The following is a 17,636-nucleotide window of genomic DNA, read 5'->3' as shown; positions in this document are numbered from 1 at the left end:
TTGCTGGGGAGACACACAGCTCTAATGATGTCACCAGTGTGAGCAGTGTGGAGATTTTCCTATTCATTTCTATGGGTCGGTCTTCTCCATCCCCCTCCTCTTCTGTACATCTGGCAAGCTTGGGACACTTTAACCTTCCTGGGCACCCAATTTACCTGCATACCAAATTTGGTCTCAAAGTTCAGCCGTTGAGAATTCTATAAAGTACAGACAGACGGATGTACATACATTCATACATTATTATATAGATCTTTTTCAAAGTAAGGGCCAGTTCACATGGAGCAAAAGTGACGGAATTCCATTGCGGAGCTATGCGCCGTGGAATCCCGCCTGCCTCAGTGTCACACAGTGTGTCAATGGAAGGGCTCACGCGCCTCAGCTTCTGCCCATTCTGATGCTCTCGTGTCAATTCGTTGAGCGGAGAGCGATGGAAGCGGAAGCACGGAAGCCCTCAGATTGACACACTGAGGCAGACGGGATTCTGCAGCGAAGAGCTCCACCAGGGAATTTTGCCACCTTTGCTCTGTGTGAACCGGCCCTTACTGCAAATAAACACTATATGTATCTGAATCCAGTATTTGATAAACAACCTGGGGAACCAGGTACCCCCCCCCCTCTTTAGTATAAAATGTAACCTTTATTGGATATGGTTAAAAGACATGACCCTTACTCAGGGCCTTAGAAGTCAGACCACCAGCAATCAGCTAGTTATCCATAGGATATACTATTAATGTCTCATTACTTCTTGGGCCTGCACCTATGTTCAGCTTTTCATTTCTGTGTTTGAAAACCCATCTATCCACATAAGTGCAAATCCCAGACATTTATATTATATCCCATGGGTGTGCAATAGATGTCTATGGTGTGAGTACCTCTTTAACAGAAAGCATATTGCTAAGTTAGAGGTCACCTCTGTTTCTGGAACTCCAATGATACATTCACACAGGGAAGTTTTGATGTAGCAGAAAGTCATTGTGGCAAGACCGCTAGTAGCTTTGCCAGACTTTGTCTTTGTTACTATACTCTTAATGCCTACAGATTCTCTGAGCCCCTGGCAGTTAATAGGTTAATCGCATGGCTCCAGGAGACAGAGACTTCTTTAACATACCACTAACATTAGGTCAGCTATGGTCCTAAAAAGGATTAGCCAGTTAGGTTAACAGGGTAACATGATTCACAAGCCGCACACAAGTGTGTCACTGATCTAGAAGAAGCTCTAGTGTCACTTTAATAGACACAAACATGACCAAAGTGTAACAGGACCTGCCCGCATGCTCTGAGTCCCTCTTAAAGGCCACTTTATATCTGATCGGGAAAATCAACCTTTAAATCTGATTTCTGCCAGCCTGGAGAGACAGGGCCAGGAGCTAGTCGTATTTCTCGACATGTGAACGCAGACGCTAATTCGTCATGTAGAATATCTCTTGGCATCAGAGCTTGGATTCTCTCCTCACGCCTGGTAAATCGGTCTTCATTTAAAACCCTCTCTCTTAGCCCTAAATGGAAATCAATTCTGCAAGTTTAGCAAATAGTTAATTACTCCACAAAGAGGATTGATCGGCCTTTGATCACCAGAAAGCTCTGTAGTGCTATTAGTCTCTTTCATCTGTGATTAAACCACAGAGAGAAAGAAACAAAAACTAAATTAGGCTTCTCCTGTTATCCTACAAATATTTAATGACGGGATAATCTTCTAGAGGTGTGTTCAGGGATGTACGTTCCGACAGGAACCAGCTGCTTCTCATCCTGGAACCAGCAATGTGGAAGAGGAATAGATTTTTAACACTTTGTAAGTCTTTGTGCAGATGATGTGAACACTATGGATCATTCACAAATTCTATTTCTATGTTGCATCATCACTCCAAAGATTGGATGCAATTAGAATAGTGTATAATGACTTCCAAAGTGGCGGTAACAGGCTCGAACATGGAACGTGACAGGGCGCTTCTTAGTCACTGTGATAAAAATGATTTGCTGTTTTTAAATTGCCCCGCTTTCCATTTATTACCACTAAATAGAAAATAGCATTTATACAATTATAAAATGCTTCAATTAGGTCTCTACAGGACAAAAGTGTGGCTAAAGGAGTTACTAAAATAATGTCAGTAACAAGAGATTAACTTGCTGTAAGTGGCACTCTGACTCGGCTCTATTGCCTTGCAGCTCCAGACCCATAGTATTGAATTTGTCTAGGTTTGTGTAGTATTTTTATGTGTTCCCCATTTTTGCATGTTTTTAATTTTCCAGAATGGAAGCTGCTTGTGTCCTGGCCTGAACAGGGGAGCTTCCTGTCCAACAGGGCGTATGGACAGGGATTGTCTTCATAAGGCAAACCATTTGAGCTACTTATACACACTGTGTGACTGTCTGAAGATTTTATGGTTTTAATGGATTATTATTCATTTGATGTATTCCAGGTCAAGACTAAAGAGGTGGGAGAGTTAGATCTTTATAGCTTGTTCTAGAATTTGTATAATAGTGGACCAGTAGGGCTACTGTTGCTATTGTGTATATGGGGACTGTCCAAAGCCACTATTACACGGGGTGATGTGGAGAGGAAGCTCGCTCCTCGTTCCCACACTGCCGTCACTATTACACGCGTCGACAGCGAGCAAGGAGGAGCAAGCAAATGCCAGGGAGGCATCAGGGGGCTGCCAGGGTGATCATTAGATCGTCTGGGCAGCCCATAGGGGACAGCAGCTGTCTGATGCCGCCACTCCTATTACATGGAGCAACGGCAGCTGATCATTAACAGGTTGATCATTGGTGTTTCAGCCTATTGAAAGACAGCGATCAGCCGACATCTTGCCGGCTGATTGATGTCTTCTATTACACAAAGCGATTATCCGCTAACGTACCGGTCGGTATCAGCCGAATACGGACGATAATTGCTTTGTGTAATAGGGCCCCTAACTGGCATCATGACTGTGAAAGATGTTTACAATCTTGGAAAAAGATGATAATGCAGGTTGGCTTTCAATATGCACAAAACTTTGTTCTCATAGGAGATAATTACACTCCTCCAAGCCTGCATTTGTGTAGAGGATTCAAAAGAAATAACTTTTTTTTAGATGCACAGACAGATGTAAAGCAACTAACAATAACCAAATCACTAAGACACTACATTTTTTGACATTCCCAAATTGTTATTATATTAAATTCTACCATGTCTGATGTTTACAGACATTTCTACCTGCAAAGGTAGAGAAGCTAGATTGTAAAGCAAATAATGATATAAGAAGAGGAGAATTTAAAAGGAACGTGTCATCAGAAACTGACTTATTGTTTAAATAATGTTTTTATGATAAAGATATATTTTTAGGAGTTTTTGGTGATTTTTTTTTTTTTTTAATTTTCCATTTTTCTATTTATACTATAATGTAAGCTTTTATTCTCACCAATGGGGCTAAAATTAAGCTGACACTTCCTGTTGTGTCTGTGGTGATAAGAGGAGGCTGCTGTAAAGTGATCCTTACAGTATTTCAGCAACATGTGCCACCAGTATATAGATAGCAGCAATACAAGGCAATAGCAGCTCCCTGTGAAATTACCTTTTCAAAGGTCACAGAGCAAGCTCAATTACATTTTACATTCCTCTTAAATGGCCAGAGTCTGTCTATTGCTGTCTATGTCCATGAGTCTTGCTGTAAAGCATGTCAATAAATGCTATAACAGTCCAGGCAATATGGCAGTCCCCTTAACAATGTACAGAAAGCTAAATAACAAAAATTTAAGTCAGAAAATAGAAACAGATTAGAATAAGAGAATACGTTTTAGTATCTGACTCTAATCAGTAAAAGAAAATTTACTTGACACATTCCCCTTAAAGTGTTAATACTGTTACATTGCTTCCACATGTTTAGAGGTGCTTCTAAATATATACAGTATATCAGTTTAATGGAGATCCATTTAGTCATATTTATACATTAATTAAGGACTTTAGATCATCCACATTCAAGCATCATTGTGTATCCTATAATTTTTTTAAAATAATCATTTATATTATATTTATGTATAAAAGTCAAAGATACTGTAAATGTGCTTTATATGAACAATCTAACTAAATTTACTATAAATGTTTTCCATGTACTTTGCTGGGAAACTTGCTTGGACCATGGAGAAATTCAGAAATGGACAGCAGGCGGGTACACTGAAAATGTAAATCAGACGATGTTGGCAGGAATAAAGTCGGAAGTTTTATTACTATGGATTTTGAAGAAACACAAGTATGAAATAGGACAAGTGGCTTTGTGGCTTGCACAGATCAAGTCAATAATATCCCAGGTGACAGGTCACACAGCAGTCCCTGACTGCTGTTCTCAAGTGCAGTTGACCAAAGCAGACCAAGCAAAAAGGCTTTCATGATGGAGCCAAATCTGCATATGTGATGAGCAGATGTCAGATAATCTTATAAACTGCAGCTCTTTCCTGCCAGCCCCATTGAGTGTTAAATCTAAACTGACGGGGCCCAAACAAAGTAAAGAAACTTGTCAAACCGGAACCCCAAGAAAGGAGGCACCTCAGCATGCCTCTTCTCCCCTGCACAAAAACATCAAAGACTAAAAGGAATACTTCAGCATAAAAAACGTCAAACGCCTGTCTTGGAAATGTTTAATCCTCATGTTAAAGATGTCCCCAAAGGGGTTGAGATTCTGATTGCACATAATCTCTTTTGTGTCAATCACATAATTATTGGCAAACCCGCTCTCAGTTAGCACTTGAGGTTTTCTTTAACTACAGAATCTGAGATCATTCAGTATATGTTATAATAGTCTAACCCGCCCCTCCAATAAGGCCAATAGAACAACAGAGATTGGAGAGAACTGGAGATAGGGCAAGAGAATTATAAGTAGGCACCATGACTGCAATTTATTACATACACTGTTTTACATCATTTTATGCCTTGAAATATATGTGTATATATATATATATATATATATATATATATATATATATATATATATATATATATATACATATATTATTTAGAAAGGCTGATGTATCTGTTGATGCTGGGGAATTGTGATGCTTTTCACAGCTATCAAATAGTTATACCTGACATCAAGCGAAGATCTACATTCATCCTGCTTTTCACAGATATCGCTTTGACATGACTGCATGCAATGAAGACAGCCATTTTGGGATCTAAACAATTATTGATCCTAACATTTAACTGGTGCCTCTAACATCAATGTGAATCAAGTCAGTTGTTCCACTGATATTCTCACTGGTGTAAAGACTAGCCCTTGGAGACTTGAACTGTCCGAATCTTACTTCCATGAGAGAAACCGGTATATGTCTACACTCCCGGTTTAATGTATGCCCCTTTCACATGAAATCTGTTCTCCCATACATCATGTATAGGAGATTTTGCCACAAGATACAGGTAAAACATTCAGAATTTTTGGGGGGAATTTTTATTCTATTACCCTTCAGACTTAATAACAGCAAAAGCTTGAGAGTAATGCCCCTTTTACATCATGACATAACATCAGGGGCGGAACTACCGCCATAGCAGCCGTAGCGGCTGCTACGGGGCCCCTAGCATCGGGGGGCCCGTGGCCTGGGCCCCCGGAGCTTACTGCCTACAACACCCGGTGGCCGAGTGGGCCTCCCGGGTGTTCAGTGTTCTGATTGACAGCGCGAGAAGCCATAGGCTTCCCACCCTTTTAATCACTCTTGTGACCGCAAGCAGCATTTTGCTTGCGATTACAAGAGTGTTGCCCCCGACAGATCAGCAGCTTCTAGGCGAAGTCCCGGGCAGCGACATCACTAAGGTCAGTGTGCGTCGCGGCGGCTGGGACTTCCGGTACAGGAAGTGACGTGCACCCTGTACCGGAAGTCCCAGCCGCCGCGGTGCACACTGAGCTCAGTGATGTTGCTGCCCGGGACTTCGCCTGGAAGCTGCTGATCTGTCGGGTGCAGATGAAGAGAGAAGAAGAGACCTGCAACCGATGGGGGATCGTGTGGTTAGGTGAGTTGTGAGTTGTTGTTTTTTTATCAAAGGGGAACACTGGGGGCTGTATATATATGGGGGATGCACAGCACTAGGGGCTGTATATATGTATATATATATATATATATATATACACACAGCCCCTAGTGCTGTGCATCCCCCATATATATATATATATATATATATATATGTATATATATATATATATATATATATATATATATGGGATGCACAGCACTAGGGGCTGTATATATATATATATATACTGTATATATCTTTTTATATATATATATATATATATACACACACACACATATCTATATATGGGGGATGCACAGCACTAGGGGCTGTATATATGTGGGGGATGCACAGCACTAGGGGCTGTATATATATATATATATATATATATATGGGGGATGCACAGCACTAGGGGCTGTATATATGTATATATATATATATATATATATATATATATTTCCTGATCGTCCTACGGCAGCACATACTCATGGGTTAATGGATTTCCGTTGACCCGGATAGAAGAGGGTTAATCTAGCAATAGAATACAAACAAATTATTAATTAATAGACAGCACCTGATGTCCACCCTATAAGATACCACCAAGAATCACAAAACACTGTATTTTTTTCTCTTCTCGGATAGAAGACGGAGTGGTGCGGTCTCTATACCTTTCCAGGGTCCCTGAGACTTATCTATATCTCAGCCGTATACTGGCGTTATGCTGGTCCCTCAGCTGGGTCCATGTGTTTGGCATTGCACCGTCCATTCATGCCGACCATGGTACAGTGTTTTACTCACTGTTGTAATTCCCCAGGTGAGCATTTGAACTACATGTGTTTGTATGCTTACCGCGGTGTACACGCTCTGTAGGGCCCCTCTGATCTGTTCCGGTTCCAAGATGAAAGATGGCTACGGCATACTCGACGCAGGCGCAGTCGCTCCTGCCCAGTTCTAAGATGGCGCCCGGGATAACGGCGCATGCGCAGACACTGCTGCCCTCCTCCAAGATGGCGACGGCGGCAGTGCGCCTGCGCGGACTTCCGGCGTCCGGAAATGGGGTCTGCGCATGTCAGAGGTTTAAAAACACCGCGGTTCCACTCAGAGGTAAGCACTCTGCCTAGGCAGCAGATCCCTCTGGTGTTTAAGGTAAAAATCAGACCTGGGGTTGCCTTTCCTCTAAATGCCTCAGTGTATCACTGGCTAATGTTTTTTCTATGCTCTCTCTAGATGTCGGGTGCAAGAGGAAAGAGCAAAAGGAAGTTTAAGCATAGTCTATGTGCTACATGTCACCAACCACTTCCTGAATCCTGGGAACGTTCCAACTGTGCATCATGCATGTCAGTCTCCCAGCAGCGTCATAACCGGCAGCAACAGCGTCAGACTGGAGAGTTCCTGAGCTGGTTTAAAGACCAGATGTCTGAAACCTTTCATGAATTGAAAAACTCCTTCTCTGCCCAGCTACATTCACACAGTAGTGGTCATACACCCTCAGTCTCTAGACCATCTGCCTCTGTCTCAGACACACAGGCCCTGTCTAACAATGAAGAATCTGAACTCTCAGAGTTTGAAACTGTGGAGGATATGTCTCTCCTGAAGAAGGACTCTGTTCCTAGGCTTCTCTCAGCTGTGAAAAAATCTCTGGAATCTGACAAGGATGTCACTCATAAGCCTAAACGAGATCAGCTATTTTATTTTCCACCCACAAAAGACAAAGTTTTTCCTTGTCATCCCCTAGTGAAAGATCATTTCCAGAGTGCATGGCCTAAGCCTGATATCCATGAGTCAGGCACTAAGTTTAAAACTGTATACAGACTCCAACCGGAGTATACTAATGAATGGGTGGTCCCGCCCCCAGTGGACCTTGAAGCAGCCCGCTTATCAAAGAAATCTCTGTTCCCATCAGAGGATTCATCTTTATTATGTGACCCTATGGAAAGAAAAGCCGACTCTCTTTCCAAAAAAGCATACGCGGCAGCAGCTGCGTCATCTAGAATCTCTATGGCTACTGTGCCAGTGGCCAGAGCACTGAGACTGTGGATAAGTGAACTTTTTCATGACATTGAAGATGGTGTACCCAGGGAACAATTGCTTCAGAACATGTCGGTTATGAAGCTTGCTGCTGACTTTATGTGTGATTCCCCGATGGACAATCTAAAATATTCATCCAAGGCTATGGCGGTGTCTAATGCTGCAAGAAGAGCCCTATGGATGAAACAATGGTCATCTGGGGATGTGAACTCTAAAAATCACTTTATCTCCCTACCTTTCCATCCATCCTCCTTATTTGGGCCTCAGCTGGAAAGTATTTTGAAGCGTCTGAGTGAGAAAAAGGGCATAGGCTTTCCCTTTAAATCCAAGCCCTATAGATCATTCAAGGGAAAGTATAGGCGATCTCCTGGAAGGCAATCCAATTTTCGTGCCTCTGGCAAGAGAAAGCAGTATGGAAGACAACAGTCTAATCAGGGTGGAAAAAAGAAAAATGACTCCACCAAGTCTGAGCAATGACGCCAGGCCCCATCCCTCACCAATGGGAGCAAGGCTGATGGACTTTTCCACAACTTGGGCAAAAACATCTTCCGATGCCTGGGTAACCTCGACGATATCAAGAGGTTATTCCCTGGAGTTAAGAGAATTCCCTCCAGACAGATTTATTCTGAACAGGACACAAGATCCGGTAGTTCACAATCTTCTACTTCAATTTATCCAAAAGGGCGCTTTGGAAATGGTACCGAAGCGGGAAGAAGGCAAGGGGGTGTACTCGCCAATATTTCCTGTCCCAAAAGCCAGTGGAGACTGGAGACTGGTAATCGACCTCACGTTTCTAAACAAGTTCTTCCTGAAAAAGAAATTCAAAATGGAATCTATTCAGACGGCTGTTCTAGCCATTCAGAAGGGGGATTATCTTGCCACAATAGATTTGCAAGATGCTTATTTACACATCCCAATCTTAAAATCACACAGGAGGTTCCTCAGAATAGCGGTTATTCTTCATCGCCAGATTCAACATTTTCAGTTCACTTGTCTACCTTTCGGGATAACATCTGCTCCCCGGGTATTTACCAAGATAGCAGTTGTTCTGACAGCCCATCTGAGGACGCAAGGGGTCTTCGTGACTCCATACCTAGACGACTGGTTGGTCAGAGCCCCTTCAAGGGATATACTTCTGCGTCACCTCAAGCTAACCCTGGAGGTGTTGGAAAACCACGGATTTTTAATAAATCTAAAAAAATCCAATCTTGTACCATCAACAAGACTCACTTACCTAGGGTTCATCATCGACACCATTCAGATGCATCTCTTTCTCACCCCGGAGAGAATTACGAAGATACTTCATGCAGTCCGGAACATCTGTTCCCAGGACAGCTGCTCCATACGTTTTGCGATGAGGGTGCTGGGCATGCTGACCTCCTCAATAGAGGCAGTACATTGGGCCAGATCTCACATCAGAATGCTTCAAAGCCTCATCCTGAAGCACTGGGAGAGATCTCCATCTGGCCTCGACGCTTCGATGCCAGTGACTCTGAAGGTGAAGCAGGATCTGAAATGGTGGCTATCCAGCTCCCGTCTAAATCAAGGCAAGAGTCTGATGTCTCCTCCTCCCCTGGTACTCACTACGGATGCCTCAGGTTTGGCTTGGGGTGCTCATGTAGGAACTCTGTGGGTCCAGAGAAAATGGTCACGGACAGAACAACAGATGTCTTCCAACCTGAGGGAACTCAGGGCAATCAGATTAGCTCTCCTACATTTTCAGAGAATACTCCGCAATCAAGTAGTTCAGGTTCAATCAGACAACATCACCTCAGTATTCTATCTAAACAAGCAAGGTGGGACCAGAAGTCCTCTCCTTCAAAAGGAATGCATGCGTCTGATGGAATGGGCAGAAGAGAATCTCCTATCAATATCAGCAGTACACATAAAAGGGGTTCTCAATACCCGAGCGGATCTATTGAGCAGAAAGATTCTTCATCCGTCAGAATGGGAATTGGAGACGAAAGTGTTCAACTCCATTGTCAGCAGGTGGGGACGTCCCCAGTTGGACGTAATGGCATCACGGAGGAACACGAAGTTGGCACAGTTTTGCTCCCTATCCAGGGCAGATCACCCGTTTGCAGTGGACGGCCTGTCCATCAGTTGGTCAAAGACCTTCATCTACGCTTTCCCCCCAGTTCCTCTGATCGCGAGAGTACTGAGGAAGATTCGAGACGAGAAGGCAAGAGCAATCGTCATCCTACCCTATTGGCCCCGCAGGGCCTGGTTTCCGCTTGCGTTGGCCTTATCGAGGGGAGAGTACTGGAAACTGCCAACTCGTCCAGATGTATTACAGCAGGAGGGGATGTTTCACCCCGGCCTAACCAATCTACATCTCACGGCTTGGAACATGAACGCAGCCGATTGAGAAATCAAGGTCTTTCGGATGAAGTAATCCAGACATTGATAGCATCAAGGAAACCTAGTACAGTAAAAGTATACGCCAGAATCTGGGGAATCTATACAGATTGGTGCACCACTAACAAAAGGTCCACTAAAGAGGTCTCATCTATCCTTCAGTTCCTACAGGAAGGACTCCAGAAGGGGCTGAAGCTGAACACCTTAAAAGTACATTTGACCGCAATCAATGCTCATCTGGACGGGATTTTTTCTAGAGTTCCGATTATTTCCAGGTTCTTCAGAGCGGTGGCAAAATTGAGACCCACCTTCCACAACCCGGTGCCTTCATGGGATTTAACGGTGGTGTTAAAAAAGTTGTCAGAAGATCCGTTCGAGCCATTGGAATCTTCTGACTTAAAGTGGCTGTCATGGAAAACTCTGTTCCTTATTGCAGTAACATCAGCTAGAAGAATTAGTGAACTGCATGCCCTGTCAGTTAAAGAGCCTTACCTGCGGATCCTACCAGACGCAGTGGTACTTCGCACTATGCCAGGTTTCCTTCCCAAAGTTCCTTCCACTGTCAACCTGAATCAGGAAATCATCTTACCTATAGTCGATCCTTCACAAGATGAAAAGTTACAGCTACTAGATGTGAAAAGGTCCATCTGTTGCTACATAGAAAAGACAGCATCATTCAGGAAGACCGAAGCATTGTTCGTCCAGTACTTCGGGGAAAACAGAGGAGCAAAGGCAAGCAAATCTTCCTTAGCCCGCTGGATTAAGGATCTAATTAAGTTCTGCTACAACTTGGAAGGTCTTCAATCACCTCTAACCATAAGAGCTCACTCAACGCGCTCCACGGCAACTTCTTGGGCAGAGAGATGTCATGTGCCATTAGACCAAATATGCAAAGCCGCGACATGGTCATCATCATCCACCTTTGTGAGGCATTACCGGTTGGATGTCGCATCTTCAGAGGGGTCAGCCTTTGGCTTGAGCGTGCTGAAAGGAGCTATTGCAGTCTAATCCCCCCCTGTTTGTTATTATTGCTTATCATGTCCCATGAGTATGTGCTGCCGTAGGACGATCAGGAAGTATAAAATTTTACCTGAAATTTTTATTTCCTGGAGTCCGTAGGCAGCACAATATACCCCCCCAAATAAATCCTATTGCTGCATACTATACAGTGTTTTGTGATTCTTGGTGGTATCTTATAGGGTGGACATCAGGTGCTGTCTATTAATTAATAATTTGTTTGTATTCTATTGCTAGATTAACCCTCTTCTATCCGGGTCAACGGAAATCCATTAACCCATGAGTATGTGCTGCCTACGGACTCCAGGAAATAAAAATTTCAGGTAAAATTTTATACATATGGGATGCACAATACTGGGGGCTGTATATATATATATGGGGGAGGCACAGCACTGGGGGCTGTATATATGGGGGAGGGACAGCACTGGGGGCTATATATATGGGGGAGGCACAGCACTGGGGGCTGTATATATGGGGGAGGGACAGCACTGGGGGCTGTATATATATGGGGGAGGCACAGCACTGGGGGCTGTATATATATGGGGGAGGCACAGCACTGGGGGCTGTATATATATGGGGGAGGCACAGCACTGGAGACTGTATATATGGGGGAGGGACAGCACTGGGGGCTATATATATGGGGTAGGCACAGCACTGCGAGCTATATATATATGGGGGATGCACAATACTGGGGGCTGTATATATATGGGGAGGCACAACACTGGGGGCTATATGGGGGAGGCTCAACACTGGGGGCTACATATATGGGGGGGCACAACACTGGGGGCTATATATAGGGGAGGCACAACACTGGGGGCTATATATATATGGGGAGGCACAACACTTGGGGCTATATATATATGGGGGAGGGATAACACTTGGGGCTATATATATGGGGGAGGGAAAACACTGGGGGCTATATATATGGAGAGGGACAACACTGGGAGCTATATATATGGGGGAGGGACAACACTGGGGGCTCCCTATGGGTGAGGTACAAAACTGGGGGCTGCCTATGGGGCAGGGAAACACTGGGGGCTGCCCATGGGGGAGGGACAACACTGGAGACTGCCTATGGGGAGGGACAACACTGGAGACTGCCTATGGGGGAGGGAAAACACTGGGCGCTGCCTATGGGGGAGGGACAACACTGGGCGCTGCCTATGGGGGAGGGACAACACTGGGTGCTGCCTATGGGGGAGGCACAACACTGGGTGCTGCCTATGGGGGAGGCACAACACTGGGGGTTGCCTATGGGGGAGGGACAATACTGGGGGCCATTTGTAAGGGGAACAACACTGGGCGCTGCCTATGGAGGAGGGACAACACTGGGGGCCATTTGTAAGAGGAACAACACAGGGGGCAATCTATAAGGAGGATGTCACAGAGGAGGCATCTATAAGGGTAACTACACTGCGGGATGTATATAATAGGGCATGCGCAGAGGGGGGGGGGTATCTATTTTAGTGGACTAAACAGAGGGGTCATCTATAAGGGGACTACACAGAGGGGGCCATATACTACAGGGCAGGGATAGGAAACCTTGGCTCTCCAGCTGTTTAAAAACTACAGCTTTAGCTTTGACTGTCTACACATGATGGGAGTTGTAGTTTTGCAACAGCTGGAGAGCCGAGGTTCCCTACCCCTGGTATAGGGGATGCACAGAGGTTGTCATGTACTATAAACACACAGGGCCATCTATGTGGAAGACTGAACAAGGGACTATCTATAAGGAGCCAGGGCTACCCACTGAAAGAGGGCTTAAAGAGGCCAATACAGATGTGCAGTGTGTATAGAGATGAGGATGGTGCCAGAGTGAGGAGCCTAATATGTCTGTCTGGCAGATTCTGTGGATTCGTGGCTCGGAGAAATTCTCATAATGGCCCAGGACAGATGGAGAAGAAGATGAAAAGGGAAGAACTCCGATCAGAGGAGAAGTCCCCTGTCAGTCACTAAATATATTTGCACTGTAATTTATATGTAGTACAGACCCTGTGTAGAGCTGGGTGTGTTGATGGCGTAGTGGTCGGTTGAGGGGGGGGGGGGCCCAATTAAAAGTTTTCTATGGGGCCCAGCCATTTCTAGTTACGCTCCTGCATAACATGACACCTGTTCATCTCAGTGGTAGAATGTCCATTACTCTCAAAGCTGTGTTATTTTTTGGAGGTCCATATTCTGCACTATAGGCTATAGAGATTAAACTTTTTTATTTTTTTAGTGGTGAGACATTGACAACATTACTGGCTAAGAACAACATGGCGTTTTTCCCCCCCAGAAATAGCACCATACTGCCTCCCCAAGTTGTATGTGGTATTGCAACTTTGCTCCATTTACTTCAATGTAGCTGAGCTGCAATACCAGACACAACCCATTGACATGTGTAGCACTGTTTTTGGAAAGCAGCCTTGTTTTTTTTCTGGACAACCCTTTTAAGACATGTCACATGCAGTATGGATAGTTGGAGGCTCTGAGTTGTTTTTTTTTTTTTAAAATAAAAGCTAGCAATAAATTACCATATGGAGCTCAGAATCTATGACCTGGTCTGTCAATCTGGAGTTAATGGGGGAGCACCACTAAATCAGTAGTGCTTTATTGCACATTGAAAAGTTTGTGATAAACCTAATCATCGATTAATCTAATTTTTCCCATTTTGCTTTGAAAACAGAATTTTGGCGCTCAGTAGTAATGTGCGGCTGAGAAAATGATTCGTGGGTCATTATACAATATATCCAACCAAGCTTCATTGATGGGTGATTTGGGGACATGACAGAGCTCTCATTGCATTTTTAGGGATTCATCAAACTGATACCTTATGAATTACTGTCATAGTCCAGTAGGGCTCTCAGTGCTGAGATATCCGTGGACCTTTAGAAACATAGCTTTACCATTCACTCCCTGGTTCATCACCTGCTCCTGTTCCATTATGTCTGCCTGGAAAGTGATCTCAGCGCTGAGATGCTGAATTATTAAACTTTTTTACACATTTGTGTGACATGTGTAAAAAGTATTTTTTAATTATAGCAACGCTTTACCTCCAATCCTGTGGTAAACCACCAACGACACAATACTATACAGTATGTGTATATACGAAGGGCTCCAAGTTATAAATATCCCTATATTGCTATACTTCCAAACTTAGGTGCAAATATGCTTCCACTAAACCATGTCCTTATATATGTAGCCAAATAAAAAATGTAATTATCCTTACATAGCTATAATATGCAACCATCCAGAGGCAGAATCGGCAGAGAAAGAAGCAGAACGTTGTCATACTGTGTTGAATGCTGAGGATGGATTGAGGATAGATAGCTCTTGATTGTGTCATAAATTAGCTCCATTGTGTTGACTTCCTATTAAAATGTTCTTTGATTCGTTGAAAATTGTTATGTAATGTCAACTCATCTACTGAAAGTTAAGTATCAATTTTTATCAATTTTTTTTTCTCCTAATTGGCTGAAAATGCTTCACAAATGCATTCAGCAAGGTACGAGCACATCTCTGTTGTAATTTATAGGTAGTAATCTAAATCAAGCCATTCATTATATGTGTATAATAGACAAATAAGCTCCAGTCCAGGAATACCTCTCCATGAGCTAAAATAAAGCGTAATGTCTAAATGAGCCACTACTTGAATCACACTTTTGTTGAACTTGCATTTACATGGTGTCATGCAACTTTGCTACTTCACAACAAATATTGAACATAAGTAGTAACATGCAGCTTTCAGTGTCCTCTACTACTCAATGCATTCCCTATGTTATGCAAGGCACAATGCTGGCACCATTCTAATTTACTGTGTCACTGTCGTTATAACTTTCAAAATCTAAATCAACAGTAGATGTGATATAAAGCAAGTTTGCAATTTACATTCATTATTTTTTTTTTAGTTATCATGGAGAACACGGCACGTCCTGTTTTCTGACTCTTTTTTCTAAAAAACAAACAAACCCCCCCCCCCAGGAAACAAAAAACAGGAAGTCCTGTGTATCCCAGGCCATCTGAGCGCTCACAGAGAGAAGGCAGTCATGTGACTGATGGGCACATTGAGCTGTAACTCTCTGTATTGGCCGGAATTCCTGTGTTTAGTCTGTTTTTTCAACCAACACAAGTCAGAAAATCTGCCTTCAGTAGACTGGACCTGGATTTCTGGTAAGTACAGCTTTGTTTTACAGCATGATAACAACAACAAAATCATGAATGTAAATTGCAAACTTGCCTTATATGACATCTACTATTGATTTAGATTTTGAAAGTTATAAAGACAGTGACACTTTAAGTACACCGATAATAACATTTATCTTTATATAAGTACTGGAAGTAAGATATCTTACCAGTCCTTCATGCAGTTGAAATCCCTGATTGGATTCTTCCTGTTCTAGTTCTCCAGAATATATTTCTATCTTAAGGAAAAAAAAATGAAAAAGAAAGAGGAATTAAAATTCCAAAAGAATAGCAGTTGGGCGTTAAAGAGAAAATACCAACAGAAACAGAATGACCTATTATATAAACACTGTTTCTCCAAAAAACAAGTCTTAGTATGTATTTGCAGGTTTTTTTTTTTTGAGTAAGCTTGAAATATAAGCACTACTACAAAGTTAAGCCCTAGTTACATTCAGCGCCCCCAGTGCTGGGTTATGTCACATGACATCACAGAAATAGAGAATTAGCATACCAAAGCTTCCAACCTTCGTGGACAAGTCCCCCCACTACCTCCCATCACAGCAGGGCAAGATCCACTCACCCGCTTTTAGGTCGCGTTCCAGGGTCCCGCCTCCTGCCTCCTTTTAGCATTTATGGTGTCTTTTTTTTAAATTATTTATCCATGTCACTATATCTAAAAAAAACAGTATGTGCCTGATACTAAGCCAGCAATTCCTATTCTGTGGAGATCACTTTGCAGCAGTCATCTCATTATAATCACAGGCACAGGTGGACATACTCAGGATTTTCTCAAGGAAGAGGGGTTTTAAAAAATTCATTATGAAGCTTTGGCCATACAGAGTGTTTACACATTACACTTCTCCATATTCTCATAGCTCTTATTACAGCTGGCTAAGCATAGGATATGGCTCCTGGTTACTGGGAAATAAGACTGCTAGTTTTCTAATATGGAGAATAGACTTGGTTCCTTTCTCCCAGAAAATTGTCAGCCACATTCTTTGTTCTGTTTTACTGCACTGTACAATCTGCGTCCCCTGCCCTGCTACTAGCGGTGCTGTGCCAGGAGAGAATACATGCGCTTCAAGACTAAAATTCTAGTCAACAAGTGATCTCTTCTAGTGCTAGAACAGACAGGGCAAGCTGTATAGAGCAGCAGAATTACCTGAGCAGAGGATATGTCTCTAGGAGATTATAAAAAAAAGCAGCCACCGTCACTGCTCAGCAAAGTGTACTGCACTGTGCAGAGCCTTAAAGGGAATCTGTCAGCTGTAATTTACTTTTTAAACTGCTGACACTGTTAGATAGCTGTTAGGTCTGGGAGACACCTGGTACCTTTTATATATGAGTCTGTGCTTTCAGAATGTAGAGAAATTCTTTTATTGTCTATTGTCTATTTTATTGTTTATTATGGCAGAGGAGGTAAGCGGGCTGCTAAGGCCCCGAAGAATTTGGCTCCCGATGTACTTGATCGTACCCCCAGGAGAGTGTCGGCGGCGGTGCGCGCCTCTGCTTCCAGGGGAGCGCACGCCGCAGGCTGCGCGGGAACCGCCGTGACTGCTGCTCTGGGGCAGTATGAGACGGCGGCGCCCCAGGCTTCCGGGGTCTCGGCTGCCGCCGGTGACGCCACTCAGGTCCCCTCATCATTGATCCGGTCTGTCTGCCCCTATGGCTGGGTCGGCGTCGGCAGCTGCCCCCCTCCCCCTCCTCCCGGGCGGCTCGCCCGTTGGTTTGGGCGCGCTTCCCAGGCCAGTTTCTCTGCACCCCCTCCCCCCGCCACTGTAGAGCCTCCGGCGGTCTCCCCCACTGAATTGGATGAGCTGGATAGCTCTAGTGGGGAATTCTTTGATGCGGAGCCTGTTTCTGTTAGCGGCCATCCACCATCCATCAAGGCCACCTCGGTTTCCCAGGCTTCTCGTGCCCCTGGGAGAGGCAGAGGGCGCAGGCGCAGGAGGCGCGAAGACTACAGCCCCAGTAGTTTCTCTTCCCCCTCTTCTGATGATTCATACTCCACTGCTGGCCACAAGAGGCACAGGCGTACTTCCCACGCCTCTGGTGCTGGCGGTCACGGGTCAGCGTGCAGGGGAGCGGAGGAACACAG

At 44.0% G+C, this 17,636-nt stretch overlaps 1 long non-coding RNA gene across 3 annotated transcripts in view; it reads right to left on the bottom strand.

Annotated features, from left to right (window-relative positions):
- The window catches only part of LOC138789747 (uncharacterized), a 165,614-nt gene that overhangs the window by 63,034 nt on the left and 84,944 nt on the right, over positions 1 to 17,636 (bottom strand). For 2 of the 3 annotated variants that reach the window (XR_011362783.1, XR_011362782.1), the window contains exon 3: positions 15,709 to 15,777. This is a non-coding gene — a long non-coding RNA (uncharacterized lncRNA). Of the gene's footprint in view, positions 1 to 4,095; positions 4,151 to 15,708; positions 15,778 to 17,636 lie in introns of those variants that run through there. The other variant, XR_011362784.1, reaches the window with a different exon arrangement.

Source organism: Dendropsophus ebraccatus, chromosome 4 (genome assembly GCF_027789765.1).
Source record: "Dendropsophus ebraccatus isolate aDenEbr1 chromosome 4, aDenEbr1.pat, whole genome shotgun sequence".
Taxonomy (NCBI): Eukaryota; Metazoa; Chordata; class Amphibia; order Anura; family Hylidae; genus Dendropsophus; species Dendropsophus ebraccatus.
Note: the sequence above shows the minus strand (reverse complement) of the source record. Positions and strands in the feature narration are given on the sequence as shown.